The sequence below is a fragment of the Molothrus aeneus genome, chromosome 2 (genome assembly GCF_037042795.1).
Source record: "Molothrus aeneus isolate 106 chromosome 2, BPBGC_Maene_1.0, whole genome shotgun sequence".
Lineage (NCBI taxonomy): Eukaryota > Metazoa > Chordata > Aves > Passeriformes > Icteridae > Molothrus > Molothrus aeneus.
The window spans coordinates 60,613,411-60,632,963 of NC_089647.1; positions in this window are offsets into that span (position 1 = coordinate 60,613,411).

Below are 19,553 nucleotides of genomic sequence, written 5' to 3' on the forward strand. Positions count from 1 at the left end.
TACAAGAACAGATTCAAAAAATAATTGTAAAATAAGATTTGGATGGCTAAATCAATCTAGTATTTCTTAATGAAGTGTTAGCAAATATTTGAAGTTTTACTTACATATATAAGTAACACTTTTGTAGTTTTTAGGAAATAAAAGACTTGTAAGATTTAGTTACTGTAACTTTTCTTTTTGTGTTACTGGTAGAAGAAAAAACATTAGGATTTGCATTTTACCTAGTTTTTAAAAAAAATTGATTAACCCACATAGGTAAGCAAATCGACTGGGCTAAAATCATTTCAGGAATTCAGGCAGCCAAGGAGCAATGCAAAACCTTCTAGGCATGAAGGGAATAAGCTGCCAAGTAGACTGAAAGCCATGTAAAGGAGAAATGTCTTGTACATGGTGAAATCCATGTCTGTCATATGATTTTCATGCTATGATTCAAAATCTGTCAGCACTGAGAATATGCAAAGGATTTACATTTCATTATGATTCTTCAATGGAGTACAAAGAACTGTCAGAGGAAGGAAATTTGATGTGGAATTTATCTAGGCAAGCATTAACTCTGTGGGATTCAACCAATGAAGGTTGAGCACATCTGTAGCACATATCTCAGTAATGGCACATATCAGAAGAGATGGAGAGTCTTTCAGTGAAGAGCAAGGAAATGTCTAAAGCTATGATTATCTCTGCATGTGATGTCAGCTTGGATTTGAATCCAAACTTGAGTTCAAACCTCTTTGTTCAAGTGCTGATGTTTTTCTGCGGTCTGATGCTGAACAAAGCATCTGGCTCCCAGTTGGGGAAACTCAGATCTGAGGCAGGGGAGGAGCTGGGTTTTGTGTGATGGAATGATGGGACTCTGTGTCTTATATCCAGATTTTGGCATTAGTTTTCCAGACTCTTAGATTTGCTGAGATTAATAATTAATTTAGATAAGATCCTGAATACTGTCCTCAAGCTCATTTCATGTGATGCATGATACTGTGATGCCTCTGTGGGTGAGTTAATTTTGTCTGTGCTTTCTTGCCATGGTTTTTTTTTTAAGGATGTGTATGGCTTTTTATTTATTTTTTTTTTTAATCATCAGGAACATTTCTCAGTAATCATGGATCTTTGAATATAAAGAATAGTCCTGTCATGATTCTATTTACCTCCCTCAGTGTATTTAGATGCTTTGATGTCTTCATACTGACCTCTGGTGTGTCAAAATTTGGTGTGTGTGATTTCTAAGTTAGTTTCTCTCTGCTGGGCTTAATTCCTACAGACTGCTGCCAGGTTTAGGGACCTGGTGAGCCTCAGAGCAAACCTTGTCAGTAAAACTGAGACAGAAGTTGCTTTAAGTCTTTTCTGCATCATTTATCACTAGATCCTTTGCCTATTGAAAAGTGAGATTACATTTTTGTCTGCCTTCCTTTTGCTGCATGTGTACCTACAGAAGTCTCACTTGTTGCCTTTTGCATTTATTTCTATTTCCAACTCCAGTTTCAACTTCTGGCTGTCATTTTAAACCTGTATGTTTGAGCAATATTCTCTTTAGTTCTCTCAGGTCACTGCTTCCCACTTCTACCTTCTGTTTATTTCATTTTTACATTTAAGCTCCATCACGTGTTCCCTGTTCTTCTATGCTGGCCATCTCCCATGATTACTAGACTGTCTGCACATTGGAAAAGACTATTGTCCTTGAAGATGAGCTAGCTTTCCTAGGCTATATAGGGCTGGTTTTTCATGTGCCCCCACCAATCAGATTCCAGAAGAAGCTAAATCTGTTATGTTTAAAGTCCAGATCTGTACCTCTGCTATTCAACTGATTTTTAATTTTTAGACGAAGGCTTTGTGAGGCTTTAGGCTTGTGGATCAGGTGGTCTGTAGCAGATGTTCACTTTGACATCACCCATGTTGGTCTGTCCTTGACCAGCTTGCTCTTTGCTCCAAGGTAAAGTTCTATGCATGTTTACTGCTCCATTGCACTAAATTCAGCCCCTCCTGCTTGTCTTCCTGTCCCATCCATACTAAAGGGCCTGTATCCATCTGTTGTACCACTCCATTCATGAATCATACCCCATTATATATCTGTGATTCTAATGAGACTACAGCTCTGGAACTGTTCATAGGCAGTCTCTAATTTCTCCAGCTTGTTTCCCATGCAGTGTGCAGACACTTGCAATGAGTCTCAAGTCATGCAGCTTCCATAGCAGTAATGAGGGGGCCTCCACCTATATGGATTTCTCTGTGCGCCACTTCATACCCCTCAGGTATATTTCCCCTTCACTCCTCTTCAGGTATTTTCAGTTTTCCCAACAGCCTTGTTTAAAGCCCACCTCAGTGAAGTAGCAAACCACTTTGCAAAGAGGTGCTTTCCTGGCTTTGTCAAATGGCTTGTGTCACTCCTCAGGCAGTTTATGGCAGCAGCAGTGTGAAGGTGGGGCAGCACCAGCCTCCGAGCTGTGGTAAAACTGTGCCTTGGATTGTAAGTTTCTCATTAGCTGTGAAAACTATGCTGACATGCATTCCACAGTATCTTAATTTGTCTGCACTGGTTTCTAAGCTTGCTCTAGTCAAGCTAATTAGGGCTGACAAATGAATTTTCTTTGTTTTTACCAAATGGGTACTCAGGGTAGCCCTATTTTGATGCTACAAGAAGAGAAAGAAAGATTTTGTGCATTTATGAAATTGGAGGTTGGAATTCTGAACTCTGCATAGGCTGATGGTTTCTGTCTGGCAGAAGCAAAATGCCAGCTCAGTATCCCTGTGAAGGAGCTTCTCTGTGTAAGAAAACTCAGCTATAACTGTGAGCCAGTGGGCCAACTGTGAGCCCATTCCTTGATAGGGAAACTGAGTACTGTTGTCTCCTAAGGAGTTTAGAATTCAGTAAATGCCATAGAACCCCTGGGTGGTTTTTTAAAAGTCAGCAGCTCATAAGCCATGCTGCTACCTCGTGTCTTCTCTGTAGTGTTCAGTGACAGATCAAGAAGGAAGAGGTGCAAGTTGAAACACAGGAAATTCTCCTTGAATGATAGAAAACATGTTTTTAATGTGAGCATGGTCAGATAGTGGAACAGGTTACCCAGAGATGTTGCAAAGTTCCTGTCCTTGGTGCCATTCAAAGTCCAGCTGTACACAACCTTGATCAACCTGTTGTAGCCAGCTTTGCTTTGAGTAGGTGGCTTGGAATAAACAATGCCCAGAGGTCGCTCCCAGTTTCAAAGGCTCTGTGATACTCATTATTATCAGCTAAAAAATTGTATTTGTTCAAGATGGTGAACTCTTCTGAATATCTTGCAAGCATTCCAGCCTTTTGATTTAATAAGCTTTGTTATGATAATTTTGGAAAGCATAGATAGGTGAAACATAGTGGCACATCCTACTCAGAGTGACTGCTAAGAAGATCTGTTCTGTCTTTCCATAAATCCATCTAAGAAACCACCAATCAGAATTTAAATACTTTTATCTGTTGGTTGCAGTTAAGTTTATATTTATTTATTTATCTATTTATTTATTTATTTATTTCCTTTATCTGAGCTCTGGATTAAGGTCAAAAGAAGAAATGGTTAGTAGGCAGAATCATACTAGAGTGAGTCATCAATGATTTTATGGTGTTGATGCCATTCTTAGTATTTTAGACATAAGCATCAATGTCAATGTTCAAAATTAGTTCAGTTGTTAAAACAGAGTCACTTTTTGAGGTAAGCATTTCTTTCATGACATTTCCACCATGAAAATCCTATGGGCCATTTAAAATATCAACATTGTTATGCATACATTTTTCTTGACCCACATTTTATTAAACCCCTGGTTTATCTAATGACTTTTGTTACTGTTTTCCAGCATTTCTGAGCATAACATTCTTATGTAGGAGGAAAGAATACTCTTACTTTGGAGTATTCTTCCACTTTTTTTTTTCCATCAGCCATGCTGACGTTTTAAACACACATTTCATGGAAGGTAATAACTGAACAAATTGATTATATTCTTTTAATTGATGCCTTTTTTTAATATTGAGTACAATACCAATATTGCTTTTCTGCCTGTAAAGCAATCCTTTTGGAGTCTTTGCATTACACAAGATTAGGACTTTTGTCATGTCTATTTATGCTTACCTTTAGTCATCTTAGAATATTTGGTCTGTCTTTTTCATCATCATCATGATCTTTACATTTCAATTCAACATATAGTCATGAATTATTACTATTATTCTTTACCTCCTCCTTCCCTTTTTGGATCTAAGGTATGTAAAAATAAAGATGATACTCTAAAGCCAAATTGAATAGACAAAATAAACAGTATATCAGAGAAGGACATCTATTATCCAACAGAGCAAGTATATTGGTAGTTTGTTAACATTGTGGTAGCACCCTAATTTTCCTTCTCGATCCCCACTGAATGTGTGTGGATGTGGTTTCTTAGTTTCTATTGCCTATAAGAAAATCAAAAAGCCAACATAAATTCTTCTGGATAGGGAAGTATTGAGTGATGGTTGTGCTTTTGATAAAGGAGTTAAGGAGAAGTAAGGAGATAAGCCTGATTACATCTGTGAATTGGCTCAAGTGAAAATTACAAAAAGGACCATGTGAGAAAGCTGAAGGTCAGTGACAAAAAGAGGAGAAAAAATTTTCAGAATTGTATTGAGAAAGCAGCCTGACATGATCAGTTGCTGATATTCCTGGCTGAAGCCACTTCTTGTTTTTGTTTCTCTAAGTCTGAATTTCTTTTTGGCATTTATCCAGTACAAATAAAGTCAACAATGAGTCTTTTGAGCTCTCAGTCTGTTTTCATGATTTTTTTTCTGTTCTCTTTGAGTGTTTTCCTCTCCTTTCTATCTCTGTTGAAATGTGTTTCCTTCTAGTTTGCCAGTGCCAGTTAGGTTATCACTGTATATTGTCTTTTGGCTTATTGGGAAAGTAAATCTTGGCAAGTTAACTTGAGAGTTCTGTCAAAAAACTTGGGAGTCATTGAGTCATTTCATCAAAATCCACTGGCCCTGTTACAAAGTTGAATAACTGTGTAACATTATGTAAACAGAAGCAAATGCTTATAAAAATGTTATCACTTCAATGAATTAGAGGTGCTGTCAAATACATCAGATTGTCTTTCCAATGGTATTTAAAACTAAATATCTGCAGAAATTTCACTCAGCTGCCTTTACAATGAAACAAGTGATCTGATACTGGAAAAAGGTTGCCTAGGAAGCTGGTGCCTTTAAATTCACAATCCTCTGAAGAAATTCAGTGCTATTTTTCAGAGATATATCTAGAAGACTTTATTATACATTGTTAGACTACTGGCTTCTGAAGCAAGTCACAAAGTCCACCAGGTCAGATCAAGATCATAGTATGTACCTTAAAAAAAATTTATCCAAGATATAAGCAGTCAACTTTTGATATTCCTTTTGATCAACATTCTGTTTAACAAAATCACAAGAAGTTCTTTACATGCATTATTAATTTTTACACTGAAGAAATTGTAATTGCTGTGGAAAGAACCCAAAGCTAATCAGTACAAGATGTTTTCTTCTCCTACAGTTTCCCAAGAACCCATCTAGCTGGAATAAGCACATGGCATTGTGAAATCAGTGTTTATTCATGGGGACAAAAACCAAAGTGAATTACCACTTTCATTGAACAGACTGGAGAAATCCCCTTTAAGGACCTGAAATTCTCAGGAAAAGTCAAGGCACAACATGTCTGCAGAAGCAGGACCTTGCCTCAACAATACTTGTTTAAACTTAGGTGGGCAAAACTTGGTGGCATTCAAAGTGCCCCATCCCTCCCCTCTAATGCAGAAAATATGGGAAGTTGGTGGTTATTCCCTGAGTTCCTAGTACAGGTGCTTAAGCTAGAGCTCAGCCATAATGAAAGCAGTGAGCCGCAGCGGCCAGTCGGAACTCAGCACAAAGCCGCGGCTAAATTGTCAGTGGAGCACTGCACTGTGCCACGCTGAATGAAACACTGTGGTTGTTCTGCAAATGAGGCATTTTTTTAAACTCATATTTATTGTTTATGAACAGCGTTTTCTGACAGTCTTGGAAAAGCCTCCAAGATTTTTATAATGACCTGCTTTTATATTCCTCCCTGTAATGGGTAAACTGGCAAGGATATAAGCATCAGCAAAGGTATGTTGCTAAATGAGTATCAGTAGACATGGTCCTCAGCACATCATCCCTGTACTTTGTGAATATAATTCATCCTTATAATAAAATATTATCTCACAGCAAGCCACAGTGGGGCTGGAGCACCACACACTAATCAGTCTGTGGTGATTGCTTGTATCAGCCTGAGCCTGCTTGTTCTGCAGCAGAAACAACAAATCTTCTATCATCTCTGGCAATTCTGGTTTATGAGTACAATTATATGTAATAGGGCCTAATGGTATTAATATAAATAAAAGTAGAAAGTTTAAACAAATCCATGCAATAAGAACTTTAATTACTCAGCAGTACAAAAATTTGTTAGCCTGTTAATAGTATTGTGAACTGAGAACTACATAAATTGTTCATGGTATTTTTCTTCCTGCCTTGATTTCTTAAGAATTTGCAAAAGGTTTAAGTAATGTTAAAGGCATAGCAACTTGCAACACAGAATTTATTTTGTTGGAAGATTTATAGATTTACTTATGTTAATTAGAGTTTTGTTAAATTAAATAAATAAATTATGTTAATTTTCACAACAAATTCCTCCACTATGCAGAGTTCTCTAATAACAATGTTGAGGACTTTAGCTTAATTAGTGATCTTTTGGTTTTATGAGTGTTTAATTTTAAATTAGCTATTTTGTGATGCGCACTCATGTTATCCTTTGGTAGACTGACAATATCTGGCTGCCAAACACCCATATGCCACTCTCATTCCACCTCTTCAGCATGACGAGGGAAAGTATAAGATGAAAAAAATTGGTGAATCAAGTTAAGGACAGGGAGATCACTCACCAGTTACTTTCAGAGGCAAAACAACCTTATCTTGGGGAAGATGAATTTATTGCCAACTCAAAAAATAGAACAGGATAGAAACAAAGAACTAAAACTAAATCTGCCTTGTTTCTTCCTAAGCATAGCTTTAATTTGCCATTCATGATTCATCTGCTTTCTCCCTTCTCCAGGTAATGCAAGGAGATGGGGAATATGAGTTGCAGTCAGTTCATAATACTTCCTCTTTGCAACTCATTGCTACTTGCACTCTTCCTCTGCTCCCCTTCCCACAGGCTGCATTTTTCCATGGACTGCTCCATCATGCTTTACCTCTGTGGGATGCAGTCTTTCAGGAACAGATTGCTCTAGTGTGGGTTCCCCAGAGGGTCACAGGCTTGACCAGAAAACCTACTGCAGCATGGATCTGCTTCCCACAGATCTACAGGTGCTGTCAGGATCCTGCTTCAGTGCTCTCCATGGCATGCAGCTTCTTTCAGGGCATGTCCACCTGCTCCACTGTGGGGCTCTCCATAAGCTGTAGAATATCTGCTTTGCTGTCCTCCTCCATGGGCTGCAAGGTGACAGCCTGCCTCACCGAGGTCTTCCCTCCATGGGCTGCAGGGGAATCTCTCCTAGTGCCTGGAGCACCTCCTCCCCCTCCTTCTTCACTGACCTTAGTGTCTACAGAGTTGTCACTGATTGACTCAGCTTTGGACAGCAGTGGCCCCATCTTGGAGCCAGCTGGAACTGTCTCTGTCCAGTGTTGGGGCATTCCTTGGCTTCTTTGCACAGAAACCATCCCTGCAGTCTCCACAGCCTCCCATCAAAATCTTGTCACATAAATCCAATACACATCCTCATGAAATTTTTAAAGGATTGAAATATTTGTAGATTACAATATGTGCAATGACTGAAACAGCAGGTTTGTAACGTGTTCACAATGTGAACACATGAATCCTGTGTCAAATACATGGAGCAATAGTAAGCATAAGAACTTGCATTAGGCACATAACAGATGTGGGGGTTTTTTCTCTAGTGAAATACAGTGAGGATAAAGGATGGAAAAAAGTCATTGACACTGATGTGCCTGTGGAGCACAGAGATCCTCGAGCTAATCTTCACTGAGCTGAAAAATCCATGCAGAAGAGCGAAGAGCCATGTGGCTGCACCAGCTGGTGTCCACAAATGTCTTATCCACACATACATGCCCCACATCGAAACAACCAGGATTTGCCAGCTTTCCTGGCTTATGCTGGGCCAGTTTGCTGACAGCATCCCAGGAGGCCTCACAGGCTGAGCACATCCCGTAGTGACTGAGAGTTGATGGTGCAGCTGGGCAAGTGTGACACGATTCATACCCCGCCTTTTGGAGGGAAAATCACGCTGCTCATAGAAAAAATTCATATGGAAAAGACCTTCAATTTCAAGTCCAGCTGCAAACCTAACACTTCCACTTGTCCCAAAGTGCCACATCTACACATCTTTTACATATCTCCAGGGTTGATGGCTCAACCACATCCCTGGACACCCTGTTCCAATACTTGACAAACCTTTTGGTGTAGAAAATTTTCCCGAATATCCAATCTTAACTTCCCCTGGTGCAGTTTGAGGCAACTTCTTCTCACTCCTATTACTTCTGGTATTGATTTTTGAAGCTGCAGTGTGCCTGACAGAGTGGTTTTGTTTTTGTTTTTTTTAAGTTGAGGTGTCTACTCTTGAAAACTCCTGGAATTGTGCAGCATATTCAGATACATTTTGGAATTAAAAATATTTTATTGAATTGCATGAGAAAAAGTACACTGTACCCTTGTTAAATTAGTTTGATGAATCCCAAGTTCATTTGATGTTGTGAACTTCCCATAGCTTCAGTTCTCAGAGCGTTTTCACATCCAGCAATACACTTGCCTATTACATTGCCATTACATTGCCCATGTTTCATTGATGAGCTTTTTTTTTCAGAGGAACAGCATGCTCTGGCAGATAATCACATATTTGTCTACTCTGTCTTGTTTGCACCAGGATTTCAGATTAATCTCCAGGTGCCTCAAACTATCATTTTAATGTGAGCGTCTTAGAACAGAGTTCTGTGACAAGAGGCAAATTTAGGTAAATTTACAAGGAAATTCTAATACAGAAACTAAATTCTGTAACAGCAAACTCACAAAATCTCCTTACAGAGCTCTGGAGCTCTGTGTAGAATATAGTAGAGATTTTATCCCTTTTTTTTTTTTTTTGTAAGGTCACGTCTGGTGAAAGTCTCCTCATGCCTTTAACTGTACATCTGTACTTCCCACAGCATTAAAAAAGTGCTACTTCAGCCTTTTCAGTCAGATGCTTTTGGGAGTAAATGGAGGCAAACATCTCAAAAAAATACCATCTTCAGCAACATACTAACTTTGTATTGGATATTGGATTTTCATAAGGAAGATGCTAAAAGTCAATGAATTAGTCACACAGATATCTTTTCATTTCTTCATTATTTGGAATATTTCTAATTCCTTTAATAATCAGCTTTGGGGAGGATAAAAGCCTGCTTTAAAGCAGCAGATGGGAGAACATCAGGGATGGTTTTAGTATACCTACTGCCTTTGTAAACATGATTCTTTGATCTAATTTTAAGTTACATCACATTCCCAGAAAGTCCAATCCCAGTGTTTTCTTCTCTTTTCTTTACATTAAATTAAACTGTTTACAGATAAATCTATATTATTCACAGTGTATGAATAGATTGAGAGAAAAAAACCCATCACAATCTTTGTCTGCTGCCTGGCTATCCTTAAATGTAGCTCAGAAATATGAGTTATAGACTATAAAATAGTTGCCGCTTCTTGAAGAAAAGGAAGATTTTGCTAGGATGATCTCTGGAAAATGCATAATCATGGAAAAGTGAGTGTTTCCATTTCCTTCTGGACATGTGTGACACAGTTTAACTTAATCTTCAGACAATGGAAATATTTTTAAAAAATAGAATCATATACAGTGGGTTTTTTTGTTTCATTTACCATTTGAAGACTCATTCAATTTCACCTGCAGTTAGATCACATCTGATTTGATATTACCATCCCTTTGAAAAAAAGACTGATGAAGACATGGTGTTCATAATAGGAAAATTATCAATATTTTGTAGTATGAAAATGATTCAAAAGGTAAGTTCCTTTTTAAGCCCTCCATTGAAAATATGTAAACTTTAGATTTCAATTTTTTACCCAAAGCACTATTCAGCTTGTTGGTGTGTCTCAGTTTTAAATCAAATTTAAGGGAAGATATTCTGGAATGAGTAGTCTCCTTGGAGGAATTTCAGTATTACCCTTATAAAAATAGGAAAATTGATGCTAATAGAGAAAAGGGAAAAAACCCAACAGTTTAACAATGGAATGCTCACTGGGCTCACCCCCTGCCCCATGTAGACACACACACACACAAAGACCCAAAAATGCCTGGAGAATGGAGCAAGAGTTGAAGAAATACCCCTTCCCGACACGAGCTGTGAAATGGTGCGGACTCTCATGCTGAGGGGAGTGGAGCTTCCATGAAGGAGTTCCAGCAGGACACAAAAGCTCTTGGCTCTCTGGTGTCAACCTCTTCTCCATTGCAGACAAAACAGCCAGGTTGGGGCCTCTTGTCTGCTTTCTCTCCTTAGCTTGGCTCCTCAAGGCTTGAGGCTGGAAGAGCATGATGCTGCTCCTGCTGGTCCTGCTTCTCTGGTCCTGGAACAGCAGCTGTTCAGTTCATCTCAAGGCAGCTCAAAAGTTGCTGCTACAGCTCATTCAAGCCAGAGAAGGCAAAAGCTTTCTTGCCTGGGCCAACAAAACTAAGTTAAGCCAAACAAAGCTGAACTGCACAGTGCCATGGAATGCTTGGGCAGGAAGGCTTTGAAAAATGCGCATGAAAGAGCTCAAAACTTCCCCCTCCCTGGTGCCACACACACCCAGCCCTGGGCCTTAAAAACACAGCAGCCATTTTTTGGGCATTAAGGGGAGGATCATGGAGGAGATTATCATAATATGTCACTTCAAGACATGGTACCACTTCGCAAGTGTGAACATGCTGAAGCAGTCAACAGATAAAGCTATCAGAGCAGCAGTTAATGTGGAGGGCTACAAAGATGAGGGTAACACCCCATCCAAGAACACCTGTGGTGGGTTGACCTTGGCTGGATGCCAGGTGCATGGCAAGCCACTATATTATTTTTATCACTTCCCTCCACAGCTGTACAGGGGAAGGGAATAAGATGGAAAACACCAAAACAAAACAAGCAAGCAAAAAATCATTATGGGCTGAGATATAGACAGTTTACTAAAGGAAAAGTGAAGGTTGTGCACATGAAAGGAAAGGATGAAAAAATCCCCAACAATGAATATTTTATTCCCCACTACCTATCAACAGGTGATGTCCAGCCACTTCCTGGGAAGCAGGGCTTTTGCACACACAGCAGTTGCTTGAGAAGGCAAACATTATAAATAATGAATGTCTCCCTTCCTCCTCCTTCGTCTTAGCTTTTATGTCTGAACAGATGTAATATTGTATGGAATATCCTTTTTTCTGTTGGGGTCAGCTGCCCTGTGTGTCCCCACCCAAGGTCTTGTGCACCCCCGGCCTGCTGGTGAGGGTGTAAGCTGGTTGGAGGGACAGAGCTGAGGCTGTGCCATCCCTGCTCAGCAGGAACCAAAACAGTGGTGTGCTAGAAACACCTTTCCAGCTACCAGTGCAGAGCACAGCACTGCGTGGGCTGCTGTGGGGAAAATTAACTTGTCTCAGCCAGACCAAATCTAGCCCCACACACATCCTCAGCTGTGGTGATGACATAAGGCATGATCCCCAGCAGCCAGTGGAGCAACAGCTCCTGAGATGTTGAAGACTTGACCCAGTTGAAGATTCAGAAGGAGGCTGCAGCCCTATAAGGCTCAAGCGGCAGGAAGCTCTGGGGTTTCTCTGAGGCCAGGGAAGATTAATTTGCCTCCAGGATGTCTGCAGCTGTTGAGGAGTTGTGCTGCCTAGTGAAGGAGCTCCAGGTGGAGAGCAGCAGTCTGTGTCTCCTCAGGGAAGATGAGAGAGATATCACTCAGTTCTTCTTAGAGACCCTACTGTTTCAAGAACCCAAACTGCAGACTGTTGCAGAAGAGTCTGTGCCTGTCAGGTTGGAAAGAAGAAATTCCTTTAATAGCAAAGACTGTAAGCTTTGGTGACTTCAGACACTAGGAGGAAGACTCCTATTAGAGCTTAAAATTTGCAGTTACACAGTAGATTGACTGCTCTCTGGGCTGATGAGCAGGGAGTGTTGACCAGTGAAGCACTCTGAGCCATGCAGCAGAACCAAGAGAAAATGGTGAATGACAGCAGTGGGAGACTCCCTGGGGAGAACAGCAGAGGTCCCCATCTGCTGACCTGATCTGTCATCTAGGAAAGTTTACTACTTTCCATATCTGTCTTTCAGACAGATTTGTGGAAGTGCTGCCAAGGTTTGTCTGTCACTCAGGCCTGCTGCTCTTTTGTGTGGGTGCTGACAGAACTGTCAGAGGAAACCTGGATAGTATGGAGCATGACTCCATGGCTCTGGAGAGGGGGATAAAGAGCAGGTCTCCTTCATCCTTTCAGTGGGGGGGAAGGAACCCTCTTTCTGGAGGACTGATGGCTGCTTGGAGGAAACCAAGATAACAAGATTTTCACATGGAAAGGAATAACCCTATGTCCCAGTATAGGCCAGGGCCAGCCACATTGGAAATAGCTTTTCCAAGACATTCTATGGTTTGGTGAATAACACGCTGACCGAATGTCAAAGCACCCTTGCAGCAAAGAAGGTCAACGGCATTTTGGGAATACTGGAATATTTTAAATACCTGTGCCAGCAGGTTGAGGGACACGATCCTTCATCTCTACTTAGCGTTAGTGAAACCACATCCGGAGTGCTGTGCCCAGTTCTGGGCTCACCATTATAAAAAAGATAAAAAGGAGCAAGTCCAGTGAAAGGCAGCAAAGATTATTAAAGAACTGGAGCAGCTGTCATATTGGGAGGGGCAGAGAGCTCTTGACTGTTGAGCCTGGAGAATTGCAAAGTTAGAATTATTTTAGCAATGTGTATAAAACCATGATAGAAGAAATAAAAAAAAAAAAAAAGAGAGATGGAATCTTCTCACTAGTTCTCAAGAAGAGAATATGAGACAATAGACACTACCTAAATGTGGGAAATTCCATCTGCACATAACTTTTTTTTCTGTGAATAAATTGTTAAAATTATGAATTTTTCAGAGATGAGTGAATAATACACGGAGTGAATAAGTTGTGCCAGAATCTGATTTTACTGTAGAATGGACCTATCAAGAGACAATTTAATAAAAAAGTCTTATACCAGAAAAATTTCCTTTCAACAACTAAATTTTGGTACTTTTCTCTTCCCAGTGAGTCCAGTATAAATCTGGAGGGAGCATAATGAAGATAAAGATATTATTTTATATTGATACAGGCATAAGGGAAAATGCAATGCTGTCAGTATGCAGCATTTGATTCTGGCTTCCTTACTTGGTTGCAGAGTGTGGATCTGAAAGGTCCCTGCCTCTGGGTTGTCTGGCTCCTCTAAGCAGAACTTTTTTCCTTTCATCCTTTTACACTATAACTCTTTGCGACAAGAATGAGTTGAGAATGTCAGGGGTGTAAATGGCAACTCAGAAAGAAGTGTAAATATTGATCTGATCCTTGGCATATGAATGTGGCTCAGAGATGCAGAATTTCTTTTATGCTTTCTCACAGTTCTTGTTCACACTGGCCAGATCTGCAAGCAATGCAGTAGAATTTCTCATATAGTATAAGGGCTAAGGATATAGCCTGTCATATCTCATGAAATTTCCTTCAAATTTTGATTATTAGGGCTTTATACAGTTTGTAAAAATTTTTGACATATTTGTCATTACTGCTAGATGGCATCAACAGTGACACTTGCAACTTAGTCAGACCTGGCTGATTTTAACAACTTTAAAAAAAAAGAAGTATGGTATGTTTTTCCTACCTATGCATATTGAACTCTAGCAACATTCACAGCCAGGTATAAAAAACAATGGTGCACAATAACAGGAAAATAAAAGATGTTGAGTCATTGACTCATTCAGTCACCATATGTGTCCCTTATAGAAAAATAAATTTCTTTGACTCAATTTCTCATTGCACTACCCTCATATCCCTAGTTCATCTGGAGTCTTTTTTCCTGGGAAATTGTTCCACTGGACATTTACATAGATGTACATTCACATTCTATGATGAACTATTTGGTAATAGTGGAGAAAGTTCATTCCATCAGTGTTCAAAAAATAGATTTCTGATGGTAAAACATATAGGACTCGTAATTATTGCAGGTTGGCTGACTGTTTAAGGAGTCATTTTGGTTCCTTGGAGACTCACAAAATGCCAACACTAACTGCATCCAACCATAAAGCAAATAATCATTTGATTCACTCATACACATATGTGAAATCAGCTGTTGTTTTCATTGAAGATTTATTTAGACTGTCAACCAAACAACATGAAGTTCTGAGACTGGCAGAAGGAAAAGTCAGAGAAGAAGAATATAAATGAGCATTTAGGAAAAAAACTGAATGTGATAAAAAAGGTTAAAAATAAAAAAATTAGAGCCATTGACAAATATTGCAGTATGATAGCACAACAGAGGGAAGTGAAGATCCATTTATGAGTCAGGATTGGAAATATTAGCAAAACCTGGAAGTTGCAGAACAGTGTTAGAATATATTTTTGAAGACGTCCCTCAGCAAAGCAGAGATGCCTTAGGGACTCTTTTCTGCTGAGGATGTCAATGAAATATCTGATAATAAATTCCCTATTCTTCATCCCATTCTCACTGTAATTAGAAACACATAGGTATGGAAAGGTATGCACACGTAGGTATTCATGTACTTTTATTAATGTTTACACAGAGACACACACACACAGACACACACACGCTAGCAACAACTGTCAAAGAAGCAAACAAGAATTTATTACTTAATTTTAATCACAAGTGGAGGCCTAGCTTCCTTAAATTTCTTTGAATAAAATCTCAAATAGCATTATCATATTGGCAAAATAAAAAATAATTTTCTTTTTGACAAAATAATTGACTGGATTTTTTAATCAAAAAATAAGTTTTGGCAATTCACAGTTCCACTTAACTTATGTAGTTTTTCTATAGGGAATGTGTCAAAATAATTTAGTTTCTAAAGTCACCAGTGTGTACATTTACCTGCATATTTTCTTGTGTCATTATTTTTAATGAGAGCTCATCTGTTACTTCTGAAAGATAAAACATCATACATGTGACACAATTTAAAATACCAGGTTGGAAGTTATTGTTACATTGATGGGAGGTGGTGTACCTGAGCTGGGGATATGCTTTTTACTGTTTATGAACAAACCTGCTGTGTGAGAACAACTTTTTGAAGATGCTGTTTCTAATTTGTCATAACTTTTGAGCAGATTCACAGGACAGCATATCCCAGGGGCTGAGAGATAGACTTAATAATAAATCTTACAAGCATTTAGACAAATATTCTTTCTGAACTGGTTGTCTGTGTAACTCATTGGCAGAAAATTCATGCAATTTGCTATTTACAAGGTAATGTGCTCTTCCATCACTGCTCAGCATCTCCTGTTTTAAGGATCCTTGAAGTCATGATGTGAAGGCTGCATTAGGTGAAAAAACATTTTACAACTGGATGTTGCAAAGAATGTTTTTGTCAGACTTCGTTGTGAACTGCTGCCTCGCAGAGTAGGCAGTTATAAATGACATCAGTAAATAAGTGGAGTAAAATGCAACACATGAATAAGTGTTTAGCACTTAGAATTATGATCAGTTTCCTACTACTGAAGAAATAAAACAAGGATTTGACAGATCATTTCTTGAGAAAGAAGAATCATATTATAGAATAGCACTGTACCACAAATACATTCTGGAATATCTTTTAATTTTTTACTTTTCTTTTTTATGAAAAGTGGCAAGCCTTTCAGTATTTTCTTCTATCCACTGAATGTGTAGTGAATATTGAATATACAATACTGGATGAGATTTCTTACTTTTGTCTGCATATGTTTAAACCTTAGATATCTGAAGTGAGATGGAAAGATCCCTCTATTATCAAATCAGAAGTTATGGACATGCCTAACAAAGATCCGTTTAACTGGAATCCTTGCCCTCCTTCACAAGAATAGAACCATGTTCTAGAGGGGATTTCTATCCATTAACTTAAGGACAGGATAGGATGAAAAGTTCTGACTTTCAATCATGTACAATAAAGGCAGGCAAATCTGACAGGTTATTTCAAAAACTAGCTGATTTAAAAGACCAATTCTTAACAGTATTGTGTGTGATTCAGCAAGAGTCTTAATATATTATGGAATTCTGAAACTTCTGGAAAAATAAAAAACCTTATGCATAAGAAAGTTCTTAAAGGTTTTTTTTTGTTTGTTTGGTTGGTTGGTTGGTTTGGTTTCTTTAGGTTTTTGGGGGTTTGTTTAATGTTTATGTACCAAAGAAATTAATGTTGATGGATTGGATGGAGATGGTGAGTGGATACAAGATCTTGCTTTAATTTGTTGTCTTCAAAAATAAATCCAGAATTTTAACTGAAAACAAAAATAACAATTTTTAAAAATGCATGAGGAGGAAAGATAGTTTCATCAAATAGTTTGAGAGACTTTGTAATTCCTTGCTGCAGGACATGAGGAGATCAGAAAGATGAAATACTAATAGTTACTACTTTTACTCAACTAGAACAGGATCAGGCAGACATTTTTACTAAATAAATTTCAGTTGATATATTTTCCTCAATCCATTCAAGATAAATAATGAAAGTATTGGGGTCCTCTCAGGCTACAGGCTCTACTCACACCAATATTGTTTCAAAAGAAGGTGTTTTGTAAATTAAATTTGCAGGCTATTTGGTCAAGATTCAAGCAAGTGAGATTTCTACATCTCTTTTTGGAGCTATGAATACAAACATGTTTGTGCAGACAGATCTTAGACACTCAAAAGTCCATCATTTTCCATAGAGTGGGATTATTTTGCATAATAGGAACTGATGTTTATTCACTAGAAGTTGTTATTTTGCAGTAGAAAATTATTTGAAAGAAAAGAGGGATTTTAGGGCTCTTCAGACAGACAACCATTTCTTTTTTTTGTCCTTATGTCAACTTTTTCTCCTCTTTGCTTTTTTCTGTTTTGGTTTGTTTGTTTGCTTGTATGTATGTTTGGTTTTCTTTTTCACCTCTTGTTCAGGATCAGAAAAAAGGGGTGGACAATTCAGCAAAGCACAGCACATTGAATACTTACAGGGCAAGAAGGAGTGGAAGGACCGATGAGGATGTTTAGACAGCATCCTTGACAATGTTAGTTACAAAACCTGAATACTAAATCACTCTGAGAAATTGGAAATGTTTTATCTTCAAAGCATGAACTTTTGATATCTAATTGCTAGCTGCATAATTGCCAAGGTTACAAGACAACATTCTTAAGTTAAAAATATTTCCTTTACTGTATAAGGTGTTTCATATCTGATCTCAGCAGAATTATACATTATATCCATAGTTAGTTATGATTTTGCTTATGAACCTTAAAGCCTCACAACATTGCCTCTATTTGGAAGCAGTATCTTTAAGTGGGTTGTGTTAATTGTATCTTGAGGGCTGATAAGTGGATGTGTGTTACATTGCAGCCAGTGAAGAGAATTTTGCATTCTTACCCAACTGTATTTGGCTCATACTAAAGCAAAATTACTGAAAGTTGCATTTCCAACAGGTGGATGTCCTACCTGTGCTGGGGGCCCCGGAGCTGGATGCAGTACTCCAGGTGGGGTCCCATGAGAGCAGAGCAGATGGGCAGAACCATGTCCTGTAACCTGTTGGCCGCTCTTTGGATGTGGTCCAGGATGTGATTTGTTTTCTGGGCTGCAAGTGCATATTGCTGGCTCATGTCCAGTTTTTCATGCACCAAAACCTCTGAGTCCTTCTCATTAGGGCTACTCTCAATCTGTTTATCTGTTGTATTGATAACAGGGTTCCTCCTCTGACCCAGGTGCATCACCTTGCACCTGGCCATGTTGAATCTCATGAATTTCCCATGGGCCCCATTGTGCAGGCTTTTCCAGGTCCCTCTGGATAGCATTCCATCCTTGAGGTGTGTCAACTGCACTACTCAGCTTGGTGCTGTCTGAAAATTTGCTGAGGGTCCTCCACTGTATGTTGCTCCAAGGAATGTAATAAATAGAGCAGGTCCCAGTCCTGACCTGCTGACACAACTTGTCACTGATTGCCATCTAGACATGGACCATAACCCTTTGCATGTGACCATCCAACCAATTTCTTATCCACCCATCAAAGGCATCTCTCTGCAGTTTGAGAGAAGGCTGGTCTGGGGGACCATATCAAAGGCTCTACAGATGTACAGAAAAATGACTCCTGCAGCCCTTCCCTCATCCACTGATGCAGTCATTCCATCATAGAAGGCCACTGTGTTGGTCAGGCAGGATGTGACCTTGATAAAACCATGCTGGCTCTCTTGAATCATAGCAAAGCTTCTAAAAGGCTGTAAAGAAGGTTCCATGATCTCACCCAGCACAGAGGTGAGGCAGAGAGGTCAGTAGTTCTCAGTTGGCCTAAGTATAGAGAAAAAGAAATTTGGATCCCATCTATGCATTTCTAGCTTTCCTTCCTTTTAAAATAGCCCCTGTAAAATCTGGTTTTCAGATTTTTTTTTCTGTGTTTAGTAGTTTTGTCAATTAATTTAACAGTAATACTTCTTTATTTGTGTTTATTATCTTTTTACTTTGTCACGCACAGTCAGATTAAGTTAGTTTGTAGGAATATATTGTCCTTCTCTTCGCTTAAAAGCTACACTACAGACTGAATGTAATGATTTCACTTGACTGTAATGCTTGAACTACTTTACGCTCCTGTGCTTAATACAGCTCTTGATTTGTATGATTCCTTTCAGAATTTTGTGGCAGCTTGACTTTGAATGTGGCTGAGAAGTCAGATTTATTTTCACTGCAACAATCTGCCACAGCATTTTGTGTATGTTTTTCTTTTGCCATGTACAGCTTTCATGTTCCCCCCCCCCCCCCCCCGCCTTAAAGGAATGGCTTTGAAAACAACTGGCAGTTTGCAGCTCTGCTATTCAGTGTTTCAGTTCTGGAATTTTAAGCTGTTTATATATCAGAATGTTCTCTTTTATGCTTAGAGCTACTGTACAGTTTAAAACATAAGCTGTAGCAGTCAGTGAGCTCTATTTTCAGTAAACAAAAAATTAAAAACAGAGGAGAAACAGGAATAATGAAATGTAAATTTCCAGTTTTTTCAGCTACTTTTACTATTAGTTTCACATTCCTGAACCATACTAGGTCTCTTTTTTGAAGACAGTGATCTTTAAGATTTGGAAAATCACACAAACCCTGAAAGGATTTATTTATTTTTAATTCTGAAAGAGGATTACAGGGAAATTGGCCTGTTAATGGAAAAGCAGAGAAGCAGTAGCATGTAACAAGAAATTTTCGCAATGATTTTGAATATGCTTGTTGCTTGTACATGATTTTTTTTAAGCAGCTGGAAGATTGACACCTTCATGCATCATGTGCAAGCATGTGATAGCAGTTATGGGGATGAAAGCATTCCTTATTTAATTCTATCCC